General features: G+C 43.2%; 1 pseudogene; it reads right to left on the bottom strand.

The window, feature by feature from the left end:
* Positions 1–640: 640 nt before the first annotated feature.
* On the bottom strand, positions 641–2,663 carry LOC102960338 (annotated as a pseudogene).
* Positions 2,664–11,015: the final 8,352 nt, after the last annotated feature.

Consider the following 11,015-nt stretch of genomic DNA (forward strand, 5'->3'; position numbering starts at 1 on the left):
ACACAATGATGATTTAAAAAATACTAACAACTGCTTTCAGTTTAAAACTATTATCATGATATCATATGATTTCACTCACAGGGAATTTGAGAAACACAACAGATGAACATGGGGAGGAAAGGAAAAATAAGATAAAATCAGAGAGGCAAACCATAAGAGACTCAAATACAGAGAGGAAACTGAGGTTTGCTGGAGGGGTGTTGGGTTGGGGATGGGCTAAATGGGTGATGGGCACTAAGGAGGGCACTTGTTGGAATGGAGCACTGGGTGTTTTATGTAAGTGATGAACCATTAAATTCTACTCTTGAAACCATTATTACACTATCTGTTAACTAACTTGGATTTAAATTTAAAAAAAACATAAATAAAATTTAAGAATTGAAAAAATAAAATAAAGAGATTATGTTAAGTATCTGTCAGCACAGTTTGTACTGTGTATTTAAGAGTTTGAGCATTTTTGAATGTCTCTTTCTCTCTTTGGTCATTTGTTTTGTTTCTTAAATTCTTTTTTTCTGATTTTAAAATGTCTTTATTAACAACAGTTAGGTTGCTCATTCCTCTGCCCTCTTACTCACTGGTTTTCTGGACACAGTTCACCTGATCCCAGACTCTTCCTGAGTCTAAAATTTGTGGCTTTCCTTCTTGGCTCATGTTGTGGGATATTGCCTTGAGATTAATAGCTTATCCACTTGAAGTGAATGAGTACTCCAATATCAGCCAACATCATTCTTAACATGTCGCTTCCCATCATGGAACCACTCATGGTTGCTGGTGGAACTCCAGGATTAGCTTCATAACCTATGCCACCACCACCACCTAGAGGTAGAAATTTCTGGTCTCCTGAACCATAGGGATCTCCATGTTCCTTGCTCCTCCTCCACCCATTCTCATGTCTCTTTCTCTTGGATCCATGTAGCCCATCCGGCGATAACTTTCCTCTCTTTGGCATTTCATTTGTTCTTCCATTTCACATTGACGAATCATCATCTCTTCTTCCCTTCTACGTTGTTCTTCTTGCCTTAGCTGCATTTCTTTACATTTCTACATTTCTTGATTGTGAAGTTCTACCATGCATCTTAATTCTTCCTGGAGTCTCATCAGATTTTGATGCAAAAGATTTGCCTGATGTTCATGATAAGCATCTTCCATTTCATTTTCTAATTTGTCCTTTGTATTTTTCATGTTTTTTTCAAGTCGCTACCTTTGTTGTTTCTCCATTTCATCCAGGGATTTCCATCACTGAGAGTATTCATACTCAAATGTGCCATGCTGGGAAAAATGAGGAGGGGTTTCTCTCTCCTTTTGATACATTGGATTCTTCTGTGCACGTTTTTCAGGAAGGCCTTCTTCATCATCTCATTGCTCAAGTGGTTCCACAATGACTGGACGAGGAGTTGTTGTTAGTAAGAAAACACCTTCACTGCATCTTTCAAATGCTTTCCTTGCTGCTGGTTTGGAAGCAAACTCAACAATGCCTTTCCCTGTAGACCTCCCACGATCATCCACAATTACAACAGCCCTTTCAATAGGACCAAACTGGCTAAAAGCTTCTTCCAACAGTTCATTGGAAACATAAGGTGAAAGGTTTCCAACAGAAAGGGTGGCAGCATGTGTGGCAAAGTGAACCCGAAGCTGTCTACCTCTCATCAGTGTATCATCAAGTTCAGCTTTGGCAATTTCAGCCAGTGCTTTAGATTCAAGTTTAATAAATACAGATCCTTTGCCTTTGTTAATAAAAACTTCTCCTAGTTCTCCATATTTAGCAAATAGTCTTTTGAATTCATCCTCTGTGATATCAGCAGGTAGATTCCCAACAAATAACCAACAACGCTGAGTGTAAGTTTTCTCTCCAGGCCTCCTCAAGAGAGACAAGTTGTCTTTAAACCCCTCCGAGTTGGAGATCTTCTCCTCGCTGCTGCCACCGCGCCCGCCCGGGTGAGGGCCCCTGGTGGTGCTGCTGGTGGTAGGGTGGGTGGTGCTGCCGGCCTCCTCGGGGCTCCCTGCCGCCTCGGTGTGGTGCCTTGGGGTGGCCGCCAGGAGTGCTTAGGCCCGGGCCGCTGCCAGGCTTCGGCTCGCCTGGCATTTTGCCGCCTTTCCGGCCTCCGGGTTCTGCTTAGGACCGGGGCCCAGACCCCCTGCGGGTGGAGGCGGGGGGGGGGGGGGGGGGGGCGGGGCACCCCCGGCCTGGGGTGGGGTGGTGGGGACTCCGCTGCTCGACAGCTCGGGCCGTGGCTCCCCAGGGGGCGCCGAGGTGACAGCGGGCAGCGGGGTCGGGGTGGGGCCTGGCCCCGTGGGGGCCCCAGAGGTCGGGGGAATGGCGGACGGTCCCGAGCTGGAGGCCGGTGGAGCGCTGCCCACTCCGGGAGCTGGGCTGGGTCCCTGAGGAACGACGGGCTTGGACGAGTCATGTGGCGGTGGAGGCGGCTGCTGACGCGGCGGTTGTTGCGGCGGTGGCTGCTGCTGTTGCTGGTGCGGAGGTGGTGGTGGGATTGGGGGATTCGGGGCTTGGGGCCACCCTGGCCCGGGCTGGGCCCCATTGGTCCCCGGTTCTGATTGAGGCCCATGCCAGGCAGCGGGGAGCGGAAGTCGTGGAGGCCGCCCCGGCCGCCGCCTCCTCCGCGCCAGTGGAAGCCGCCACCGCCACCGCCACCGCCACAGCTCATGGCGAGACATGTCTGTTATCAAGAGGCGGTCGAGGCAGAAGCGGAGAGGACGCTCTGGGAACGTGGAGGCCACCTTGCTTCGCATAAAATGGCGGATGACACAGGCCTTTGTTTCTTAAATTCTACATATGAGTGAGGTCATGTGGTATTTGTCTTTCTCTGACTTATTTCGTTTAGCATTATACCCTATAGGGTGTAATGTTGCAAATGGCAAGACTTCATTCTTTTTTACAGCTGAGTAGTATTTCAGTGTGTGTGTGTGTGTGTGTGTGTGTGTGTGTGTGTGCTGTGTGCCATATTGCCTTTGTCCATTCATCTATCAGTGGGCCCTTGGGTTGATTTCATATCTAGAGATTATTAGATATGTAAATTGTAAATAATGCTTCAATGAAAATAGTGGTGTATGTATCCTTTTGAATTAGTGTTTTTGTTTTCTTTGGGTTAATTACCTGGTGGTGGAGTTGCTGGATGTATGGTAATTCTATTTTTGATTTTTTGAAGAACCTCCACGCTACATTCTGCGGTATCTGCACCAGTTTGCTATCCCACCAACAGGGCATGAATGTTTCTTATTCTCCGCATCCTCAACAGCAATTGTTATTGCTTCTATTTTTTGTTTCAGCAATTCTGGGAAGTGTGGGATGGTGTCTTGTTGTGGTTTTGATTTGGATTTCCCTGATTATTGGTGGTATTAAACATTTTTCATATGTCTGTTGGTCGTCTATGTCTTCTGTGGGAAATTGTCCATTCAGGACCTCTGCCCATCTTTAATCTTTATACATTTTAGATATTAACCCCTTATCAAATAAAACATTTGCAATTGTTAAAAAAATAATAAACTAAAAAGATGAAAAAAATAAAACTATTGTCATAAAATATATCAAAACTTAAATTTTCAGAATATTAAAGAGTGAAGATAGTGACTGCATTTTAATTGCATATAGTAATTAATTGCAAATCAAATTTTCTCCTATTGAAAATCAAAATCTGAAGGCATTTAGTTTAATTTCGTGTATCTCCATGCAAAAGTAAAATTAGGTTACTATAGGCTAATTTTTTGTTATAAGCCTCTTTCCTGTAAGAATTTAATATTTTATCCACAGATTCTTCATTGCCTATGTCATTATGTATCCTCTATTTTCTAAATCAGAAAATATCTTCCTATGTGGTGTTAAAGCTTTACATTTTCCTATTATATTTTAAAGTGACTTTCTCACTTTGGTCTTCTCACTTTGGGGAAGAGGGCTTCTAATCAGCATGCATGTTTACATATAGTCAGGATTTATCTTTGGAGAGCAGAAAGCTCTCCAAATTTCACTTGGTTGTGGGGTGCCTGGTGGCTCAGTTATTTAAGTATCTGACTTCGGTTCAGGTCATGATCTTGCGGTTTGTGCATTCGAGCCCTGCGTCAGGCTCTGTGCTGACAGCTTGGAGCCTGCAGCCTGCTTTGGATTCTGTGTCTCCTCCTTTCTCTGCCTCTCCCATGCTCATGCTTCTGTCTCTCTCTGTCAATAATAAACTTTAAAAAAAAGATTAAAAAAAATTTCACTTGGGTCATACAATATAATCCAATTCTGCATAAAACTGCATAAAAATTTATAATCTATTTGTTCTAATGGACTTCTGATTTCAGCATGGTGTATTTTCTAATTTTATTTTGGATTATATTTTACTATTACAATATTTGATTTAAAAAAAAATTTTTTTAACGTTTATTTACTTTTGAGACAGAGAGAGACAGAGCATGAACGGGGGAGGGGCAGAGAGAGAGGGAGACACAGAATCGGAAGCAGGCTCCAGGCTGTGAGCCATCAGCCCAGAGCCTGACGCGGGGCTCGAACTCACGGACCGCGAGATCGTGACCTGAGCTGAAGTCGGACGTCCAACCGACTGAGCCACCCAGGTGCCCCTACAATTTGATTTTATATTGTATATTACTTACTAATATATGTTTTGTGTATATATGTAATAAATGTTATATACCTATTATACACTGTATATTATACAAACTATATATTATATACAATATGTTTCATATAGGTGTATGACATATATATTACTACTTGGTTAATGTAATTGTTTTTATAGGACAGTGGCTGATTGCATTTTATTTTGATGACATTGGGTATTTTTAGTTGTGTTTAAGGTATTTTTTATACCACACATGAAAATGTCACATCTGGAGAAGATGGTGGCATAGGAGGATGCTGGGCTCACCTCATTCTGCTGATCACTTAGATTCCACCCACATCTGCCTATATAACCCAGAAAACTGCCAGAAGACTAGCAGACCGGACTCTCTGGAGCCAAGTGTAGACAAGAGGCTCAGGGAAGAGGGCAGGAAGGGTGGAGAGGCGGTGCATGCCACACAGACTGGCAGGAGGGAGCCGGGGCAGTGGAGGGGCAGCCCGCCCAGCAAGGCAGAGCCCCTGAAGTCTGGCTTGCAAAAGCAGAGGGGCCAGACTTCGTGAGTTCTGACAGCCAGCGGGACTTAACATCTGGAATGTTAAAAGTCAACAGCTCTGCTCGGAGAGCGGGAGGGCAAGAGGACACCAGGAGAGAGAGTTGTTGAGCCCCAGGAAGACAGAGCTCAGCTCAGCGGGGAACAAAGGCGCTGGCGAGTGCCATCTCCCTCTCCCACTCCCCAGCCAAAATCCCAAAAGGAACCAGGTCTCATCACTGAACTTGCTTGCACTGCGCAAATACCCAACGCTGTGCTTCTGTGGATCCATCCCTCCGACGGATCTGCCTCCCTCCTGGTGCTGCAGGGCCCCTCCCACAGGGGGCCGCCAATGACAAAGTGAGCCAAGCCTGCCCCTCCTGCCCCTGTGCACCTTACAGATCCACCCTGGCTAATAGGCCAGATCCCATCAAATCAGCACCACGAGCCTGGCAGTGTGCAAGTAGCCCAGACAGAGGCCACACGACTCCACAGTGAGTCCTGCCTCTGGGAGAAGGGAAGATAAGGTACACACCAGTTTGACTGTGGCCCCAGCAGTGGGCTGGAGACAGACCTAGGGTCTGACTGAGCATGAAACCTACAGACATGACTCTAAACCCATATATTTCAATAACACTGAATGTAAGTGGACTAAATGCTCCAACTAAAAGACATAGGGTGTCAGAATGGATAAAAAAAACAAGACCCATCTATTTGCTGTCTACAAGAGTCTCAGTTCAGACCTGAGGACACCTTCAGATTGAAAGTGAGGGGATGGAGAACTATCTATCATGCTACTGGAAGTCAAAAGAAAACTGGAGTAATCATACTCAGACAAACTGGACTTTAAATTAAAGGCTGTAACAAGAGATGAAGAAGGGCATTATATAATAATTACAAGGTCTATCCATCAAGAAGAGCTAACAAGGTAACAAAAGAGAAACAAGGGCCCTGAATGATACATTGGATCAGATGGACTTGACAGATATATTTAGAACTCTGCATCCCAAAGCAACAGAATATACTTTCTTCTCGAGTGCATGTGGAACATTCTCCAAGATAGATCACATACTGACTGCGTCACAAAACAGCCCTTCATAAGTATACAAGAAATTAGATCATACCATGCATACTTTCAGAACACAATGCTATGAAACTTGCAATCAACCACAGGAAAAAGTCTGGAAAACCTCCAAAAGCATGGAGGTTAAAGAACAGCCTACTAAAGAATGTATGGGTCAACCAGACAATTAGAGAAAAAAATTAAAAATATATGGAAACGAATGAAAATGAAAATACAACAATCCAAATGCTTTGGGATACAGCAAAGGCAGTCCTGAGAGGAAGATACATTGCAATCCAGGCCTATCACAAGAAACAAGAAAATCCCAAATACAAAATGTAACACCACACCTAAAGGAAATAGAAGCAGAACAGCAAAGACACCCCAAACCCAGCAGAAGAAGAGAAATAATAAAGATCAGAGCAGAAATAAACAATATAGAATCTAAAAAAGCTGTAAAGCAGATCAATAAAACCAAGGGTTGTTTTTTTGAAAAAAATAAACAAAATTGATAAACTTCTAGCCAGGCTTCTCACAAAGAAAAGGGAGAGGACCCAAATAGATAAAATCATGAATGAAAATGGAATTATTACAACCAATCCCTCAGAAAGACAAGCAATTATCAGGGAATACTATGAGAAATTGTATGCCAACAAACTGGACAACCTGGAAGAAATGGACACATTCCTAAGCACCCACACACTTCCAAAACTCAAACAGGAAGAAATAGAAAACTTGAACAGACCCATAACTAGCGAAGAAATTTAATCAGTTATAAAAACCTCCCAACAAATAAGAGTCCAGGACCAGATGGCTTCCCTGGGGAATTCTACCAGACATTGAAAGCAGAGATAATACTTATCCTTCTCAAGCTGTTCCAAAAGTAGAAAGGGAAGGAAAACTTCCAGACTCATTCTATGAAGCCAGCATTACTTTGATTCCCAAAACAGACAGAGACCTGAAAAAAAAAAAAAAAAAAAAAAGAACTACAGGCCAATATCCCTGATGAATATGGATGCAAAAATTCTTAACAGGACACTAGCAAATTGAATTCAACAGCATATAAAAGGGATTAATCACCATGATCAAGTGGGATTCATTCCTGGGATGCAGGGCTGGTTCAGCATTCACAAATTAATCGATGTGATACATCACATTAATAAAAGAAAAGAAAAGAACCTAATGATCCTGCCAATTGATGCAGAAAAAGCATTTGACAAAATTCAGCATCCTTTCTTAATAAAAACCCTCGAGAAATTCGGGATAGATGGGACATACTTAAACATCATAAAAGCCATTTATGAAAAGCCCACGTCTAATATCATCCTCAATGGGGAAAATCTGAGAGCTTTCCTCCTGAGATCAGGAACATGACAGGGATGTCCACTCTCACCAACGTTGTTTAACATAGTATTGGAAGTTCTAGCATCAGCAATCAGACAACAAAGGAAATCAAAGGCATCAAAATTGGCAAAGATGAAGTCAGGCTTTCACTTTTTGCAGATGACATAATATACATGGAAAACCTGATAGACTCCACCAAAAGTCTGCTAGAAATGATACATGAATTCAGCAAAGTGGTAGGATACAAGATTAATGTACAGAAATCAGTTGCATTCTTATACACTAATAATGAAGCAACAGGAAGACAAAGAAACTGATCCCATTCACAATTGCACCAAGAAGCATAAAATACCTCGGAAAAAACCTAACCAGAGATGTAAAAGATCTGTATGCTGAAAACTATAGAAAGCTTATGAAGGAAATTGTAGAAGATACAAAGAAATGGAAAAAAACATTTCATGCTCACTGATTGGAAGAATAAATATTGTTGAAATGTCAATACTATGCAAAGCTATCTACACATTCAATGCAATCCCAATCAAAATTGTACCAGCATTCTTCTAGAACAAGCAATCCTAAAATTTGTATGGAACCACAAAAGACCCCGAATAGCCAAAGTAATTTTGAAGAAGACCAAAGCAGAGGCATCACAATCCCAGACTCTAGCCTCTACTACAAAGCTGTAATCATCAAGACAATATGGTACTGACACAAAAGAGAATGTGAGTGGGAGAGGGGCAGAGAGAGAGGGAGAATCCAAAGCAGGCTCCAGGCCCTGAGCTGTCAGCACAGAGCCTGACATGGGGCTCAAACTCACAAGCTATGATATCGTGACCTGAGCCAAAGTCGGACGCTCAACCGACTAAGCCACCCAGGAGCCCCTGGAATAAATTTTTTTAACTCAAAAAATATAAAATAAATAAACATTAAAAAATTTATTCCAGTATATTTAACATACTATGAGTTTTAGGTGTACAATATAGTGATTCAACAATTCTATTGGGTTACCTGGGTGGGTCACTTGCTTAGCATCAGACTCTTGCTTTTGGCTCAGGTCATGATCTCCCGGTTTGTGAGTTGGAGCCCCACAATAGGCTCTGCAGTGACAGCATGGAACCTGCTTCGGGTTCTGCCTCTCCTTCTCTTTCTGCTCCTCCCCTTGTTCTCACTCTCTCTCTCTCTCAAAATAAGTAAGCTTAAAGAAAATCTTTAAAAAAATAAAAAAAACCCAATTCTGTTATCACTCAGTTCTCATCACAATAAATGTACTCTTAAACCACTTCACCTCTTTCACCCATCAGCCAAAACACCTTACTCTAGTAAACATCAGTTCTCTATAATTAAGAATAGTTTTTTTCATTTCATCTACATTTTCTTTGTGAATTTCTTTTGTTTCTTAAATTCCACATATGAAGTGAAGTGATATGGAATTTGTTTTTCTCTGACTGACTGGTTTCATTTAGCATTAGGTCCATCCATGTTGCTGCAAAAGACAAGATTTCATTCTTTATAATAGATCTGTGCCGACCAGATCCTGGAGCATCCTGCCCACAAGAAAACCTGCTGTTCATCAAAATGAAAGGATCTCCATTTGTGAGGGGAGGGAGGCCAACTGGCTGCCCATGCTCGTGCATACCCTAGCAAGCTAAACATGTACTCAGAAAAGAAGGGCTGGTTTCCTCTGGGATATTAGATCCAGAGAGCCTTCAATTTCCTCAGGAACTGACTGGGAAACTGGTGCCATTCATACAGCCATGGATGTGTAGGTGACAGCCCCGTGGTCTTGGAATGTGAACAGAGGCCTAGCTAGAAAAGCAGCAATGCGGGGAATGGGGATGAGTACAAGCAATGCCAAAGTTCTGCATCTCCAAAGGGAATGGCATCCATCTGGCAAGGAGATATCTTTCTTCATTAACTCTCGATCCAGACAGTAGTCCAGCTCCCTTCCTAAAACTTTTGGCTTAGCCTACACACAAGCATTTGCCACTGGGCACCTGAAGGTACCCTAGGCAAGGTAATATCTACAAATTCTGAAACCCATTTCCTAGGGGCCCAGTGGCAAGCCTCTTGCACATTCACCAGGATTGTCCTAAACTCCCCACTTAATAGGAAAAGACAGGACTCTGAGACACTAACTCTGAAAGTATTCCAGGAAGAACCTTGTTTCCATAGAAGAGCAATCATTTAGTAACACTGTGAGCCTGCTACACAAAAAGAGCTCAGGGACAAAGGGTCAGCTGTCCTCTGGGACATCAGACTCTGAGAGCCCTCCTTTGGCTCAGGAACCACCTGGAAAATCACCTCTAATCCTTGGAACTTGGTTGTGAAGGAGAAAGCCCCATGATCTTGGTGTGTGAACTGAGGTCAAGTTAGAAAAGCAGCATTGGGATAAGAATGGCTAAAAGCTGAGTCAAAGTTCTGCATTCTAATGGGCACAGGTTAAATTGAAGAAGGACTTATCTCTAGAATCCTTTCCTCTTGTCCCACATAGGAGGCAGGATCCTCCCTTAACCACTGGCTTAACCTACATTCTTCCTGGGCACCTTTACACACCTCAGGTTTGGGAGTGGCCACATAATTCTAAAACGAAATTGAGAAGGGCCCTATATCACCTATATATACATATATCACCATCATAAGGACCCACTGAACTTCCAAACTGAAAGAAGGCTATTACTCTAAAACCTGGCCTTGGGTAAATTCCACACAGAACTTTTTTTCACAAAAAGGGCTAAGTGGTGGAAATGGAGACAGACTGCCCGAGTTCTGCATATTACATGAGATGTGGAGAATGAAGTACCCAGCACAGTTTCTTATAGGCTTGCTTGTATCTGGAAAAAAAAAATGCCTGTGGGCTTAGGCAATGGGAGTGTTCTGAAGGACTCCAGCTGAGAACCCAGTCAGCAAGAAGCCTGCATTATTTCTTGAGGATCCAGAGATGTCTGGCTTTGTCTGCCCCCCCCCCCCCCCCACTTTCCATCAGTTGATGGAAGCAGCAATGGTTGAGCTTTAGCTGTTAGGTTGTGCTTGCTCTTGCTCAGGAGTCTGGAACAAAGACTTCATTCCCTATTACTGGAAGAGGCTCCTCCAGGGATGACCACCTCCTGGTCTATATGAACCCTAAGCAAACTGCTTCTCAGAAGGAAGGCAACTAAGCATCCAGGTCAGTGATGCAAGCTGGCTCCCCTTCACCTCCCATACCACGGCAGGCCAATCACTAGCACTCAGGGAATAAGGCCATCTGTCCTTTGGTAGATCAGAGCCTGGGTGCTCTCAATGAACACAGGAGCAGAGTTAGAGTTTGTGGCCCACCTAGTGGTGACAGCTGAGGGACTAATAGCTGTATGGCTCCTAAAAATAGAAATACAGCAAGGGGAAGGAAATGGGCTCAAGGAGAAGCAAAGCTTGACATTTCCAATGGGAACTGGGATCAACTTGGAAAGAAGATGTATTAATTCATTTGCCCTTGCACAGAAGGAAGCAGGCTCTCTGCCCAAATCTCTGT

Source organism: Panthera tigris, chromosome B3 (assembly GCF_018350195.1).
Source record: "Panthera tigris isolate Pti1 chromosome B3, P.tigris_Pti1_mat1.1, whole genome shotgun sequence".
NCBI lineage: Eukaryota > Metazoa > Chordata > Mammalia > Carnivora > Felidae > Panthera > Panthera tigris.